At 40.8% G+C, this 17591-nt stretch overlaps 1 protein-coding gene across 1 annotated transcript in view; it reads right to left on the bottom strand.

Moving 5' to 3' along the window:
* GHR (growth hormone receptor) overlaps positions 1-14498 on the bottom strand; it is a 304400-nt gene extending 289902 nt beyond the window's left edge. The window contains exon 1 of the mRNA XM_037799544.1: positions 14322-14498. The gene's annotated coding sequence lies outside the window, so the exon portion shown is untranslated. The remainder of the gene's footprint in view (positions 1-14321) is intronic.
* Between the last annotated feature and the right edge of the window lie 3093 nt (positions 14499-17591).

The following is a 17591-nucleotide window of genomic DNA, read 5'->3' as shown; positions in this document are numbered from 1 at the left end:
TTAGTGGAAAAGCTGGTGAAATCTAATACAGTCTGTAGTTTAGTTAATAGTCATGTACTAATGCTGGTTTCTTAGTTTTGACAAATATACCACGGTTATGGACGATTGTTAGCAGTAGGGAAAAGCGGGTGAAGGATGTACGGGAACTATTTGTACTATCTTGGCAACTTAAATCTGAAATTATTCCAAAATAAAACATTTATTTTAAAAAATCATGTGTTATCCAATTAAAGTTGCCTATCCCTTCCCTTCCCATATCCCCTCAGCCCTATCCCTTCACCCTTTCTAATTTCTAACTGCCAGTACCTGCATTTCTTTGAAGGTTTTCTAGCATCTGGAGGTTATTTGCCCTGCACAGGGTAATGCCCAGGAAATTAATGACTGATGGAAGCGGCAGGTAAATATTCAAGCTCTTTCAAATCCTGGGTGAGATAATTCTCAGACCTGTGTTTTACACCAGCCCCCAGGATCTGCAGAAGAGTCAAGTGCTGCCAGTTGCTAAGGGCAGTAACTTATACATAACACACCATTTATTGGGCCTTTTCCCTTCCTTATTTCACACCCCCACTCTCCTGCTGGTGTGTCCTTCATTTCCCAAATAAACTCTTTTACCTGAATCCTTGTCTCAGAGTCTGCCCTGGGAAAACCCAAACCAAGACATTGCTCTTATAGGTATATTTGCTGGTGGAAGGACATGGCTACTGAATATACCAGTTAGTATTTTTCAGAGAGATATTATAACTGTCCTGGATTTTCTTTGGTCCCTGGAAAGTGCTTTTTATCCATACTTGGGGAAATCTCACCAAACTGTAAATACACTAGGAATTGACACATGAAAACCACACTTTTCGGACATGTGGAAGGGAAATAAATATTTGGAAGAATACTAACAAAAACCCCAATATCTACTAAAATGCATTAATGAATTAACTCAGCCAAAGCCTGTTGAGTATTTTCCATGGGATACAGAGTGAACTAGACAGAAAAGATATCTACTATCATGAAGCTTACATTTTTTGTGGGTGGAAACAGACAAAAAAACAGGAAAACAACATAATATTAGATAGTGATAAGTGCTGTGTAGAAAATAAAGCTGGGTCATATGATAGCATACATGACCCGGTTGGGTGAAAGTTACTGTAGATAGGGGTCAGAGAAGTCCTTGCTGGGAAGGTGATATTTGAGCTGGAGCCTAAATTAGAAGAGAAAGAGCCAGTCTTCCAAAGATCTACATAACTGAGCTTACTTTATTGACATTCTCCTCCCTGATCATGTCCCATGCATACCTTTTGTAAACAAATACAAAGTCATGTCTTCAGAGCATAATGTCCTTCTTATATTGTGTTATTTCTATGCCTATAAATTATAGACTATGTGGTTATTAAAACAAGATACTTAGTTGTTGAATATGTATTCCAAAGTATTTACATTTACAAATGAAACAACAGGTTGTCTATAGAAATGCTTTAAAATACTCAGGGTCAGGGTGGAAAAATGAAACTAAATTAGCAAAATACTGATGACTGCTGGAGCTGAGTGATAGGTACCTGGATGCTCAAAAGAGCACCTCTTTACTTTGTGTGTATGTTTAAAAATTTTCCCAAATCAAAAGTTTTTAATATAGCATATACATATCTAGGAAAGCAAAGGCAGCCCAAGTTTCTAGGAATCACACCTCACCAACTTTTCACTGGCATGTAATGAAAGGTAAAGACTTTGAAATGAGCAAAAAGAGATTACTGGATGGTTGTCTGATCCTTTGTCTCTGACTCAGCTATTTTACATCTCTGTAGAGTTAGAAGTTAACGTGTACAAATGAGCCCTGAAAACAATTGTTGTCCACATAAACGCAAATCAGTGGTGTTCAGGGCAATGCAATTGACAATTTTTTTTGTTTTTGCATATTTGTTTCAACATTCCTTTATTGCACATATATTAATGGTTCTTTGACTTCTCCTTTGAATTGGTTGCAACATCTTTTCAGGTTCCCTCACTAATTAAAATCTGTACTGTTTTACACCTGTCACTTATATCTTCATGAGAGACATAATTTTACCTTTAGAGAGAATTATCCTTTAACAAAGATAAGCAATTTAAAAATGCTGCAACAATGGGAAAGTGTGCACCCGTATGTCAGTCTGTGTATTTCTTCAAAGTCAAGACCTAAAACACTCCTAGGCTTTTGTGTGCATTCTATAGGTTATGTCTCCCAGCAGATTATCATAGGCTGCTTTGTCACCCAGAAAGTTCTTTCACCACAAACCCCACCACCCCAACTGGCCAACTTTTGGTTGTCCCTTAACTTGCCAAAATATTACCTTGTCTGAGAAGGATTGCCCATCAGTGGCAGATAGAAACCTCTATGAAAAACATCTATATCCAAGAATGGCTCTTAGTATTGGTTTTAAAATTCAAGTTTCGTAAGCCACCAATATTCCTCTGGATATATCTTCCATTTCTGCTGTATCAGTACCCAAGTTCAGCAATATTGACTGAAGTCACAGGAAACTAATCTCTTGCAAGCAGTACTATTCTGAAGGAGGGAAATTTCAACAGTTCAAAAAAACATTCAGGGACTCACTGAAACCCTAACTTTGGTTGATTGGGGAAAGGCTGAGGAAAAAAATGCAGCAATGATATCTAGCAGATCTTTTATGAGTACGAGTTTTAAGTCTTCTCACTCAAAGCCTCCAAAAACAGTGCTGGCTGAAAGGAATTACCTGTTTCTGGAGTATCCAGTATGTATCAGGCACTGTTTTGACTCATTTAAACTACAACAGCCTTGTGAAATAAGAATCACCACCCCCATTTTGCAGATAAAATTCAGAGTTTAACTTGTTGAAAGTCACAAAGATCACACAATGATAGAGCTGGATTCAAACCCAGTTAGTCAAGTCAGATCTGTCTGATTCCAAAGTCTGTTCCATGCCCTTTCCATAATGCCAAGCTACCCACATACTTTCACAGTATTTGGCACCTCAGAGGGCATCTAATTCACAGGCAAATCTGTGTGTGTTCCAAAGGGGAAGACCTGCTGGTCAAGTGTCATTTGTCTCAGTTCACAATCTACCCTCCCAGATAGTTAACACAGGTAACTGTCACCCTCACATATGAATGGCAGACAAACAACATGCTATCTTAATGCTATAACACCCCGTGTTTATAGGAGGGAATGTAGTATAAAAGAGAGTCCTTGAAAGAAACCTGGAAGAGTTGGGTTATAAACCTGTCACTGTCATTGAGGAGTTTAATCTTAGAAGAGTCTTGTCACTTCTCAGGGACTCCCACTTCTTCATCTATAAATAAAGTGTGGATGCTAGATCCCAAACTTTCAATAGGGGTCTACTAGCATTTGAGATGGTATAATTCTTTCTTGCATAGGACTGCCTCTGGTATTACAGATAATTTAGCATCCTGACCCTGGACATCAAAAGCCTGTAGTTTTCCAGTCATTGCAACAACCATATTTCCAAATGGCCCTAGGCACTACTTGGCAGGAAGGCAATGCCTTGGTTGAGAATCACTGGTGGATGATCACAAGGTCTCTGAGGCCCTGTGAGCTTATTTCTAGAACTACATAAAAGCAACATATCTTGCCAGGACTGTCAGCATATTAGCATGTGGTGGGGAAGCAGGAGTGGAGGGGGGAACCACAGGTCAAGTCTTCCATTGTAGGGCCCATTCAAGATCATATTCTTAAAAGAAGCCATACCCTTAGCATCTTAGTAGGCCTCTTGGAATACTGTGAAAGAAATTTAAAAATCAAATCTTTAGAATGTCCAGAAAAGAGAAGTATGCTATAGCACCCTGAAGCAGCCGCCACCCTCCAGCAAGCATTAGGCTCAGGGTGGCTACTCCAGTTCCCTACAGAAGGGATGGGCCTATAAGCAACATCCATAGTGAACACTGGCTGGAGCTTCCAATTAATAACAAATACACAGCCTGGTACACTGCTCCCCTGTTACTAATAACCCTAGTGAGCTCCAGATACATCTCTTGGTCCTTGTTTCCCAACCTCCTTGCATGAAACATCTCCAACCCTTTCTGCCTATCAAAAAATATTATCATATTTTCAGGCCTGGCTCAGGCGCCAGTTTGCCCATAAGGACTTCCCCAAATACTTCAGCCCAGACCAATCCCCCTTCTCTCTAAACTAATGCAGCATTTACAGTCTGCAATAGAATGTTTCATTAAACTGTATAATCTCTTCCCAAGCGTGTAAGTCTCCCTGGCAACGTGGGACATGACTCCCAGGGATGAGAATGGACCCAGCATCGTGGGGTTGCGAAAGCCTTCTTGACCAAAAAGGGGAACAGAAAAGAAACAAAATAAAGTTTCAGTGGCTAAGAGATTTCAAATAGAGTTGAGAGGTCATTCTGGAGGTTATCCTTATACATTATATAGATATTCCTTTAAATTTCTAGTGTATTAGAATAGCTAGCAGGAAATATCTGAATCTGTTGAACTGTAATCCAGTAGACTTGATTCTTGATGATAATTACATAACTATATAGCTTTTATTGTGTGACCACTTGATTGTGAAAACCTTGTGACTGACACACTTTATCCAGCGTATGGGCAGAGGAGTAATAAAATAAAGACGAAAAATATATTAAAATAATAGGAGGGAATAAGGGGTATGAGATGTTTTGGGTGTTCTTTTTTATTTTTATTTTTTCTTTATTTTGGAGTAATGAAAGTTCTAAAATTGATTGTGGTGATGAATACACAACTATGCGATAATACTATGAGCCAATAATACTATGAGCCATTGAATGTATACTTTGGATGGATTATATGGTGTGCGAATTTATCTCAATAAAAGTGCATTAAAAATTTTTGTACTCTTGAACTGTTCCATAATTTTACCATATATATGCATTATTTATTCTGCCTTCCCACCTTCAGTGTTAGGTCCCAAAGCCAAAGGTCATGTCTTAACTCAAACTACTTCTATATTCCCCAGGGTATCTAGCACATTCCTGGAAACACAGTAATGGCTAGATAAATATGTGTTTTTCTTTGATTTTTCCTACTGATACCAAAATATCATTAGTGTGGCCAAACCTACATCCTATAGTCTAATAAAATTTTTATTTATTCAGCATGATTTCCCAAGTGCTCTTCAAAGTACTTTTCAGATGACATAATGAATCTTCACACACTCTATATGTAATGTAAGGAATAAATAAAAACACCAAACTTTACAGGACACAAGCAGAAAGAATTAAAATATCTTGTTTTATGATGAAGGGAATACCAAGAGCTGGCAAACCAGATAATCTCCGAAGTCCTACAGAGTTCTAGATAAAAATTCGATCATGCCTCCATCTTGCCTCAAATATTAAAACTTCCAGATGTCCCCAAGTCTCTGAAGAGGAACACAGGTCATTAACTTAAGGTGGCATCATTAACCTAAGGAAAATAATACCCAATTTGCATAGTAAACTTAGATCTTAGTTACCACCTGACCACATTCCTTTGCCCCCAATTCCCTACTTACTTCTTGCTAACAATTTAATTTTCTATGTTTTACCACACAGTAAGGCCATCAATAAAACATTTATTGAACATTTATTCTATAAAAGCAAAGCATTGTTTTGCTGATATCTCTTAAGAGAAGAACATGCTGCACTAGCTGCCAATAAGAAAGAAGTCATTCTTCATTCTTGCTCCTCTTTCTGCCTTGCTAGGTATGAAAATAGCGTCTTTCCTTCATCTATGGTCATCTTGCCCAGAGCTTCTGGTATCTTCCTCTGCCCGTAGGGGAAAGCCATTGTAGAAGTTCTGTGTTCAGTGCTGGATTTTCACAATTTATCATTCACATATGGTTTGCCAAACTATTCTTAACTTTGCTTTGCCAAATTGAGGTTTTCTGTTATAATAACATAGCTTGAAAGTGCCCAGAGAAGCAGCAGATAGATGGCTTAGGATCATACACCATTTCTCATGACCAAGGACAAAGGCTGTTTTACTGAGCAATGATAATCAAAATTGGAAGTCTGGCTGAAGTTTTTCACCAGCCATCATCAAACTCAGATGAGCTATTTATTGAATCATTTAAGCACCTCTTGTTTCAATAAGCAGGGGGAGAGAACTGTGACTCTTGCTTTGTAATGGTAACACTGGACTGTTTTTGTTTTGTTTTGTTTTATTTTTTGATATGGCTATTTAAGGGTAAAAAAAAAGGTGTATTTAATACTTACCCTTATAAATTACGTTTTTAAGCAAGAAGAAAAGAGTTTTTCTTTGGACATGTGACTTTATCTGCCATATGTATACTAAGGGGACAGAAAAATTTTTAAGTTGTGGGCTACTTTAAACGTTTCATAGTATAATCAGCTGAGGATCAACCAAGGACTAAGTAGCAAATGTCTAGCATGGCAGGCTTGCCACTACAGATATGTACATGAAAGTAGCTGTTTGATCTATAAAATCTTTGGTGTTCTAATATGGAATGAGGGCTTTATCAGAATATTCTCCACCATTTGTGCTGGGTGAGCTTCTTCCTTAGAACACACTTTTTACTTAGTAGCCCAGACAGTTGGAGATGGTCTTGCTTATATTTAAACAAATTCACAATCTAAGAAGTATAAAGTAATTGGGATTATATGATATTATTTTTTAAAAAAATAGGTCTTAGTTTACTCACTAGTGAAAAAAGGTAAGACCTAATTAAAACAGTAAACACAACTGGAAGTTTTGAGGACTCTACAGAAGAAATTATGCACTCATTTTGGAATGGATTACAGTATTTGAAGGTAAGTCCAGTTGCTAATTAAAAAGACACAGAGCCTGGCAATTTCTGACAAAAATCACTGCCTTCTTATGAATCATTATTAAGTAAAATTGTTGTCTAACCTAAGGCTTCATTTGCCGATATTAATAGGTAGCAAGATCCACTAAGAAAGAGGTTGAGATTAACAGCAATGACCCTCTTTGTCATTCTTCCTTTTAAGAGTCTGGTACTTAATATGGAATTTTCTTTAACTCAACATAATATTAAAAAAAAAAAAACAAAAAACAAAAAAAAAACCACACACACACACACACACACACACACACACACGCAGCTGCTTCAGAAAGACTTTCTGCATCAGATGCTGATGAGTTGAATTGTTTTAAAATGGAAGCACAGTGGTGCTAATTTTTGTTTATCTGTTTTATCTCATTGATAAAAAACTTAATGGTGTAGGAATAAAATAATGAACACTATATCTTGAAGCTTATATAAAAATTGCTGTATATTGTTAAATAAGTGACATAAATTATAGCTCAACTGTCCAAAACATTCCACATTCATCCAACCTACACTCCTCCTACAACTGCTATGTTTACAGCATTCAGCAAAGAATGGAAAATTATAAAAATGAGTAAAATTCATTTCCTGTTCTTGAGGAAACAGCACAGCAAGGAAGACAGATTGTAGAAAGCAAACCATGAAACTAAAACTGAATGAAATTGGTGTTCTCAGAGAGTTTCAAGTGAATTGCCAAAGAACCAAGAGAAGGAAGAAATTCAATCATTAAATAGACTCAAATCATAACACAGAAAAGAATCAAACGAAATCATCTTGCTTACTTTTGGGTTTTTTGTTTTGTTTTGTTTTTATTTTTTATAACAAATATGAAGCTCAGAAAGGCTAAATAGTTTGTGAAAGATTACAAATCCCATTTGAGATAGAGTTACTAAGTAGCAAATGTCTAGCATAGCAGGCTATGCACCATAGAGAAATACATGAGAGTACCTGTTCAATTTGCAAAATCATTTGGTGTTCCAAGGTGGAATGAGAGCTTTATCAGAATATTCTTCAACATTTGTGCTGGGTAAGCTGCTTCCCTACTTTTTACTTATTAAATAATTTTTACTTTTTACTTTCCTGCTTTTGACTTAGAAGCCCAGCCTGCCAGAGATAGACATTTATCTTGAAAGAAATTCACAATTTGAGAACCAAGTTTCCTGATACCGAATCAACTCTGATTTCATATTATCCCAACCTAACCTGAGGGGTTCTTATATCAAAGTAGAACTTTAACTTAGAAATTGAATGTCCAAGTACTTGCCAATAGATGTGCTGTAAATTTTTATTATTTCCTCTCTTAATATGAGAACAGAATAAAGCAAAGAAACAAATGTAATATAAAAGCAAGGGGTGAGAAGTCTCACTGTGCACACACATACACACAAGGACAAAGAGGGAGGCAGCATGGGCAATTTCATCTAAGATCACAAGATTCTCATTGGCCCCTTGTCCCGGCAGAAGGTCTGTCTACAACGTAAGGGTTTCTGATGGGCCCCGGTGTCAGTTTAGTTTCTTTCCTCTCTCTCTAAGCTAAGAGAAATGGCGATTTCTTTAAATTCAGACTTGCTGAAAAGGCAGCATTGTTATCATCATCAACCATAAACACTTCTTGCAGGAAGACACAGCTGTGGCAGATTCTCAGCTGATGGCAGGGGGAACTCATAATTTAGTTGGGAAGCCCCAGAAGGATACATAAAAGAGAAATCTGTCATACTGGATTGGTGTCCAGTGAACTGTGCAGGTCATAAATGCTACATTTTGTGAAAATACTCTAGCCCTGGGAGACAGGCATTGTAATTTCAGAGGGGAGAAAAGTGAGTCTCAGAGGGGCTAATGTGCATGTAGGTGGTAAAGCTAGGATTCAAAATGAGGTATGAAGGGCCCAAAAGCACGTACCTTTGAACCATACCACCTCCCTTGTATAAGCCAACTTTGCTTCCTTCCACCAAGAAAGCTAGGACTTGATAAGTGAGGAGTAATAGAGCCTTTGTCCAATTAGAGTCTGGACACACAGCAGGAAATGGGGGCCTCAGTTCATATGGAAGCCAAGATATACCTGTTTATCAGTCATGAACACTTTAGACTTCCATGCAGCATTACCAAACCATTTACCTTCTGAGGAAGAGTAGGTTGTTAACATCATGTCTCTTATCTACATCTTAAATCCCAGTTGCCTGGAGAAGCGTTTCTGTCTGATGCACTGTCACCTCATTAAGGGCCAGACGGCATACTCTCTCAGTCTTGGAGAGAAAAAGCTTTCAATAAATGCCTACTGATTGCCTGTACTGATTCATATTTGTGGAAGTAAATACAGTGAGGTCTATGAAGAGAATACCTCATAGTTCCTACCTGTCTATAATATACAGCTTCAATGTATTGGTCTTCAGAACATTCTACATCTGGTATATTTATTTGAGGTTGGTATTCCTTGAGAGAGAGAAATTAAGGAGCTATCTGCATTGCACGTAGAATTCTATTTACCTTCCCAATACTACACTTCCCATAGATTAACAGAAAGTTCAGGAATGAAAAATGTGTTGATGCTGTTATATTGTTTCGACTACAGGTGATTAATAATTTGAAATTAGTCAACATGTAATAAGATGGTTAAAAAAGCTCATAAATACCTGTTTTAATAGACATAGAAAATCCAGAACTAAGGATTCCAAATCTGTGTTTTATTGTCTATTTTAGGAGCAATAGAGACAACATGGAATCTCAGACATAACGGTCAGAGTAAAGAAGGGTGGGGATCCACAATGGGTGAGGAACAGCTGTAAGAATAGGCAAAAAAGAATTCAGGAAGAAGGAGCATGTTTGTTTTCAAACTCAGCACTTAAAGGGAAGAGATTAGATTCATCATGTGTAGCTACAGAGAAAGAAGGGCAGGCCAATGAGTAGAAGAAAACTATGATTCAGTACAAGACAGAACTCTGTAAAAATGAATGCCTCCCCTGTCTCTCTAGCTAAGCCAACTTGAAAGGTGAAATCACTGCCCTCCCCCCTACGTGGGATCAGACACCCAGGGGAGTGAATCTCCCTGGCAACGTGGAATATGACTCCCGGGGAGGAATGTAGACCTGGCATCGTGGGACGGAGAACATCTTCTTGACCAAAAGGGGGATGTGAAAGGAAATGAAATAAGCTTCAGTGGCAGAGAGAATCCAAAATGAGCCAAGAGGTCACTCTGGTGGGCACTCTTACGCACACTTTAGACAACCCTTTTTAGGTTCTAAAGAATTGGGGTAGCTGGTGGTGGATACCTGAAACTATCAAACTACAACCCAGAACCCATGAATCTCGAAGACAGTTGTATAAAAATGTAGCTTATGAGGGGTGACAAGGGGATTGGGAAAGCCATAAGGACCACACTCCACTTTGTCTAGTTTATGGATGGATGAGCAGAAAAATAGGGGAAGGAAACAAACAGACAAAGGTACCCAGTGTTCTTTTTTACTTTAATTGCTCTTTTTCACTCTAATTATTATTCTTGTTATTCTTGTGTGTGTGCTAATGAAGGTGTCAGGGATTGATCTGGGTGATGAATGTACAACTATGTAATGGTACTGTGAACAATCGAAAGTACGATTTGTTTTGTATGACTGCGTGGTATGTGAATATATCTCAATAAAATGAAGATAAAAAAAAAAAAAAAAGACATAATGCTGAGCAAAATAAGCCAGGCACAAAAAGAGAGATATTGTATGTTACCACTAATGTGAATTCTGTGAAAAATGTACAATGTTTTATACTGTAGAATGTAGGGGACCTAGAGATACCAATTAGTGGAGGGGGAATGATAATTTAATAAGAACAGATAAACTATGGAGGGTAATCTCAATGTTATGGGAATGCTCAGGAATGATTATGGTTTGTAAACTTTCTTGGATATAGTAAGATCATGTTGGAAGCAATAGAGTTATTTTAGGTTTTTTTTTTCTCTTATTCCTTTGTTTTCTTAGGGGTTGTTAATTTTCTTGGGGTATGGTAGGAACATGTTGGAAGCAATGTAGTTATTTTAGATTATTTGTTTTTCTTACTCCTCTGTTTGGACATGGTTTATTAATTTTCTTGGGGTATGGTAGGAACATATTGGAAGCAAAGTAGTTATTTTAGGTTATTTGATTTCCTTAATCCATTGCTTTGTTTGAAATGTTGTGGGGTTTTTTTGGTTGTTGTTTGCCTGTTTGTTTTTAATTTTTTGATAAACAAAGTTAAAAAATTGAAAAAAAATCAGTAGAAAAATGGAAGTAAAAACTAAATGACAAATAGGGTGGGATGGGGGGATGGTTTGGGTATTCTCTTTTCACTTTTATTTTTTATTCTTATTCTGATTCTTTCTGATGTAAGGAAAATGTTCAGAAATAGATTGCGGTGATGAACGCATAACTATATGATCATACTGTGAACAGCTGATTGCATACCATGGATGACTGTATGGTTTGTGAATATATTTCAATAAAACTGAATTAAAAAAAAAAAAAAATGAATGCCTCCTAGATGGACTGATCAGCAAGGAAATGAGATTCCTATCTGATTATTTCCAAAAGGAGATTGACAGTCCTATAGACAGGGATACTGAAGTGAAGGGCCACACACCACACAGACACTTATGCCGTTTGTTATCCTCCTAGGCAACCGCTGTATTGTGTACATTATTTACATTATAACTGCGTCAGATTGAAAAAAAATCACTTGCCAAAATGACATCCTGTACTGACAGGCTGAGAGAGCTGAGTACCATCCTACCAAACTTCAATTCTTATAAATTCAAGATTCAGAAGGTGATTTGGACGCTCACATTATTTAAATCATCACCATAAAGATTACAGGTTTTTTAAGAAGAAAAAGTGCCAGTTTGTATGGATATATGTGATACACCAAGGAATAGAATTTCTTTCATTATTAACCTATTTTTAAAATGTTTTCAAAAAATGCAAACCAATTCTCCATTAAAGCAATTGTGCAATGACCTGTGGAATGACCAGGGAAGCTTAATATCCAGGTTAGCATATTTTAAAAATATCATCCACAACTTTTTTCTAAGCTAAACAATTTGCTGCCCCACATTCTCACTGTATCACTCAGATTTATCTTTACATTAACAATGCTTACCAGGATATAGCCAAAAAGGTTTGCCAAGTTCGACCAACTTCAAGATTTGTTTTTATGCTGGGGTGCTTCATACACTTGGCAGAAGCTGGCTGCAACTGTGGCTCCATTTATTACATTATGCTATAAACATTATGTCCTGAGCTAACAAGATGCTCTAAATGACAGGCCCATGGGTTATCAGGCACCATAAACATCTGTTAACACAGGCACCAGGGATAGCAGAAAGATGGCTCTAGAGAGATGGCCACTTCAGCCACTTTAAAGTGGTTTATGATGTAGAGTCTCCTGTTTTAAAACTAATCATCAAAAACACAGACCCAAACTCTGGCTAAAACAAATGTTTGCAATGCAAAGTTACACTCAGTTTGAAAAAAAAAATGCACTTCGGTTGTCCCTTTGACATTGTGTTCATAGACTTTCATTTCACACCTTTGTGCTTTATGTGTTGGCTTCCCATGCCATTCAGGAGACCAAATCTATAATTTCACTACGATGTATTTACTCTTAAAGAAAAGCTGAATGTTGACTCAACAATTTTCCCAAGAACAATATGAAGCAAAAAGTTTATCAGGGTGGAAAGAGATGAGGGGATAAAATAAGCTTTTTAAGCTACAAATGATATTCTACCTGGGTCTCTAGGCTAAAACACATCCTTACAGCTCCAACCAAAGTTTCATCAGAAGGGAAACCATAAATAACTGCAGATCCCTTGAAATCTAATCTAGGAGCACTGAGCTTTGCCTTTCTCAAAAGGAAACAGAATCATCCATCACAGAATAAATGGAATGAACAACACTGGACACTAAATGGTTTTACTTCTTTTCTGTTCCAGCATTTCTATTACTGGAAATGTTTCAAAGTTATCTTCAAGGCATAAGGGGCACCATAGAGATAGAGATTTCTACGATGACCCAGGTGGAAACTAGCCAGAAACACCAGTTGATCAGCGCACAGAGCCTTGGCTGCCATTACATTCCAGGTCTGTGAGAAAAGGCAAATGTCTTCCTAAGCACAAAGGCCAGAGAGTCTAAAGGTAAACAGTCTAGAGAACACTACCTGGACTGCGGACAGCAGGACCACCTGGATCTGATTCTCCGGGGTTTCCTACTCATGCATTCAAACATCTCCTAGCACCATCAAAGTCCTCCCTGCAGGTCTCCTGAAAGCTCCAGAACCCCCCACCTCCAGCCCCCAGCCCCTCGCGAGCAACGGACTTAATATTTTAAAGTCCACGGTACCAAATCTTGTGTAGGAACTCATGCGACTTCCCACCATCTGGCCTCCCGTTACCTTTCCCTGTCCCTTCCAAGGTCTCCTGGCAGCACAAACAGGAGGGCGTACTTGTGTGGCCTCCTCCACCCCTCCTCCCCCTGCACACCCTACTGGCTCAGGCGCCGACACGCCTCCCCAGGCGCACACACGCGCGCACACACACAACGCTCATGTACACCCATTCAGCACACACACCACGAAATTCCGCGGCCTGTCCCGGACAGTCCCCCCCCCCCGAGTTATATACAAAGCACTCGCCCCAAAATAGACCTTTCCACGCACCCGCAAGCGGGTAACCGGCTACCACGCAATCTGCCCGCTGCCAGCGCCCTCTCCCCAGGCGGGCAGCTATCCCACCCACCCGCAGCCCTCATGCCTCGGGCAGTTCTGTCAAAACTTTGAGCCCAGTCGGTTTCATTACCACGAGTATATCCTGGGCTGGAGGCACTGTGTTCGCCACGATTTCCACCCAACCCAGCTAGCTCATGGGGACTGGTAGAGGTGGCTCTACTCAACGCGCGCTAGTCACTTTGGGGAGGAGCGCGCAGCGTCCACGCTCTCAGCCGGACCTTCCCTCTCCCTCCTGCCGTGCCCGCCCGGGACCTCTCCCTGCGCAGCAGCGGCAACTCCAGCAGTTCCTTCTCCAGCCCTGCTGATGATGTCAAACAGAAACACACTCGCAAAACTTTTACAACGTTAACAAACTGTCTTCGGATGAAGTCCCTCCACGCACCGCAAACACTCGCGACGCAGGCGCCAACGAGGATGGTTCGTCTGTCGCCCCCGACTAACTTCCAGCCCCTCGCGCACGCGGGCGCGCGCTCACACACATATACACACACACATACACGCGTCCACAGCTTGTATCGGGTTACAACATCCCACCAGCAGAAAACAACTTCGAGAGGAGGAGGGGGAGCATAGACAATCTCCAGTCACCCGAAAAACAAAGCAAACAAACAAAAAACAAAAACACCACAAAACTATCCGTGTCAATAAATAAGACAGATCCTCAGTTCCGTAAACAATTAGCACCCCAGGGGTCACCCCCTGGCTCCCTGGCACAACAGGGACAAAATAAGAGCCCGACTCTCAGAGCCTCCCTCCAGTATCTGGAGTCCCCCTCCAGTACCTCCAAGCCGAGCCTCCGGAGAGAGAGCGCGGGTTCGCGTCCGCTCTGGGGCCGATGGCGCGAGGGCCTCAGGCCCACGCGACCCCAGCCCCGGGTCCCCGACGCTGCCCGGGCTCAGCAGCCGCCGCCGCCGCTGCAGCCGCCGCCGCTCCCTAAACCGCCTTCTCTTCCCATGGCTGCGCCCTGCTTGGCAGCTCGCAGGCTGTCAGGCTCGGGGAGGGGGGAGGAGGCGGGGTGAAACTGGTAGGGAGGCTGGGAGAGGAGGGGTGGGAAACAGCAGCCGCCGTTCACCAGGGGTCACGCCGGGCGGCGCCCGCAGCCCTCCGAGCCGGGTCTGCAGAGACTAGGGGAAGCGAGAGTTCAGGGCGGCTGGTTTTAGACCCGCTGCGGAGGCGCCGAACGCCGCCCGGGCCACGGATTCCGAGGAGCTAGGATGAAGCCTTCCTCGGCAAGGAGTTGTAGTTGGTGCGTGTCACTCTCATCTGGGCTGCGCGGCTCCTCCTAGAGGAAAATATTGGTAGTTGCAGGACACTTCCTTCCTCTCCGCCCACCCCTGTTCCAAAAAGAAAGCAGGACCCTAGAAAAACCTAAGTGCGGTCAACAAATTCAAACGGACGTTTACAGAAAAGTTAGCTATTGCAGGAATGGGCAGAAAATACAGCGAGATACAGAAAATACAGCACAACCAAACGTCTCTCTCCGCCTACAACCAATTCCCAAACTCCTGTTCAATGGGGAACAGTGAAAACATAGTTAAAACTAGGAAGGCCTTTATTTTAGAGATTAGAAAACGGAGATGGAGAGATTAAGTAATTTACTAAGGACACACACGGCATGATGGCAGAGGGGTACGTCCAGAAGTCAGAGACAGGGCTGCAGGGAGTCCAGACACAGGCCTCCGCCCGAGGATTGTCTTTGTGTGTACATAGGGAAAACTTTTTAATTGCCCTGCAGTGGGCTTAGTTCATCTGCAAATAGGGGCCCTGTCCCTATTGTGCTATTGGGAAAATAAAGTGACACAAGATATGGTCAAAGTGCTTAAGAAAGTTAATATCGGAGTGCATAAGTATGTCATTTTTGTAAAGCATCGCCCCCCAGACAGTGTCTGCTGTACTAAGCTGAGAGTGCAAAAGTCCAGCTTCAGATTGTCTGAGATCTGAAGGAGCAGCCAGTCATGCTATCTTTTCACTATTTACTTTTCCACAGATAGCGAGTTGTAATTTCATTTATCCATGTCTGTAGCAGCTTAAGCTTACTAAAGGACATTTTTTACAGAGCTCCCAAACAGAAAGCCAGAGATAAATGTTTAAAACCTTAAAAAATTCAAGGTTCTTAACAGTAGAATAAAAGACCCACAGAACACGGAGAATAGGACACGGGGGCTAGTACTTGGGAAAGAAAATGGGGCCAAAGACTACGAGGCAGCGGCTGTCACATCAGACATCCCTGTTTTCAAAGGAGTCAAATAAATGGGAAACCTCTGTTCCTTCGTCCTTTCAGAGGCTGAGCTGTGGCTCAACACTCCAACTGTTCCAGGCTGGAGTGCCCAGAATGAAAGGAGGAGGAAAGATTCTGGAAGGGCATGTGTTTCACCATTGTGCCAACCGAGAGGAGGGAGCAGAGTGGATATTCATCTGTAACTGGTCATGTTCTATCTATAATGAGGCCCTTCTTTCCCTAAGATCCTCCCCTGTGCCTTTGATTTCTGGGGTTCTATGCTTTGCTGGAGCACTAAGGTTGTTTTCAGTGTCTGGAGCTTTTAAAAGGAGAGTTGCCCACCAAGGCAAACTTGGGAAAGTTGCAGGGCCCCTGTTTGACAGATGAACTAAGCCCAGTGCAAGGCAATTAAAAAGTTTTCCTTATATACACACAAGGACTATCCTCCTGCTGGTGGCCCATGCATGCCAAACTGGCTGAAAGGGCAGTCCTGGCAGGAGTGGAGGCCAGGCAGTCCTTAAATGTTGACTCCACTCCTGTCTGAGATGACCTTCCAAGTTGGCTCTTCAGACTCTGGCACCACCAACCTCCCTCTTTATATCCCCTCTGCGCCTCCTCTTCCTATGTCACTCTGCCTTCCCCTAGCCCAGAGACTCTTGATCAACCTAGGAGGTACTGGAGGGATTTATAAAATAGTTCCTGGGTTCTATTGTTTACGCTCTGAGCTAATTGCAGGGCCATGCATTAAAAGGGAGAATTGGCTTCTTTTTTTCTCTATGTTCAGCTGCAGCCTCTATTCCATGGGGTATGAAAGTATTGTAGACTGCTCAAGCTGCAGCTGTATGTTTGGCAGAAAGGTCATCATGCACAGAAAGTAAAAAAAAGAAACACAGTGCTTTTTATAAAATATTGTGGGGCCAGAAATCAACCTGTTGTACCCCTTCACATGAAGGGCATCCTTTATTTTTAAGCCCCATGTATAAAGGTTCCTGATCTCATATATGGCCATGTATGGGTCTATAGTACTCTATACTTATTTATATTTTTAAAATTATGGAAGAAAATGTACCACGTGTTGAGTCGACTAATTTGTTGCAAGTTAAGTTATGCCAGAGCACTTTCAACTTATGAAAAGTGAAATTGCATTACTCATGCCTTCCTGTCTGCCTGGAATTTCCTACATTTTTCCACTTAGGGAAATCCTGCTTAACCTTCAAGGTCAAGTTCAATTGTTTACTTTCTATCTAAAACTCTTTCCTGACTCTTCCTAAAGGTGGGGTTAATTAATGAATTATCCCTGCATCAGTGTCCTCATATGCCTTTATACCTACTTTTATTAAATATTGCAGTTTCTATTGAGGGAGGAACTATATATTCTTAATATTTGTACCTGCAGTGTCTAGGCTACTGCCAAGCAAATGGTAGGGTGAAAAATGTTCATTCAAACTGAATGAAAATTCATAGTTCCCAGACTTATATTGTGAGCCACATCTCTCTACAGAGCTCCAGACTGCCGACTGGACATCTCTCCACATGGATGTTGTAGTTGGTTGAATTATGCACTCCAATGAAACACATGTTCTTAATTCAAGTTCCTGTGGGTGTGAATTTGTTTGTAATAGGATCTTTTGAAGACGTTATTAGGTGTGGCAAACTGAATCAGGGCAGAAGTTTGGACACAGTCAGAGAAGGCCACAGAAGGAAGACAAAGTCAGCAGAAGTGGGGAAGCCGAAGAGCAGACACAAGAAGAGATCGCCATGCGATGGGCTGCAGAAATGCAAATGAAGGAATCTCAAGTATTGAAGCAAGCCAGAACCAAACTGCTACAGACT

Source organism: Choloepus didactylus, chromosome 11 (assembly GCF_015220235.1).
Source record: "Choloepus didactylus isolate mChoDid1 chromosome 11, mChoDid1.pri, whole genome shotgun sequence".
Lineage (NCBI taxonomy): Eukaryota > Metazoa > Chordata > Mammalia > Pilosa > Megalonychidae > Choloepus > Choloepus didactylus.
Note: the sequence above shows the minus strand (reverse complement) of the source record. Positions and strands in the feature narration are given on the sequence as shown.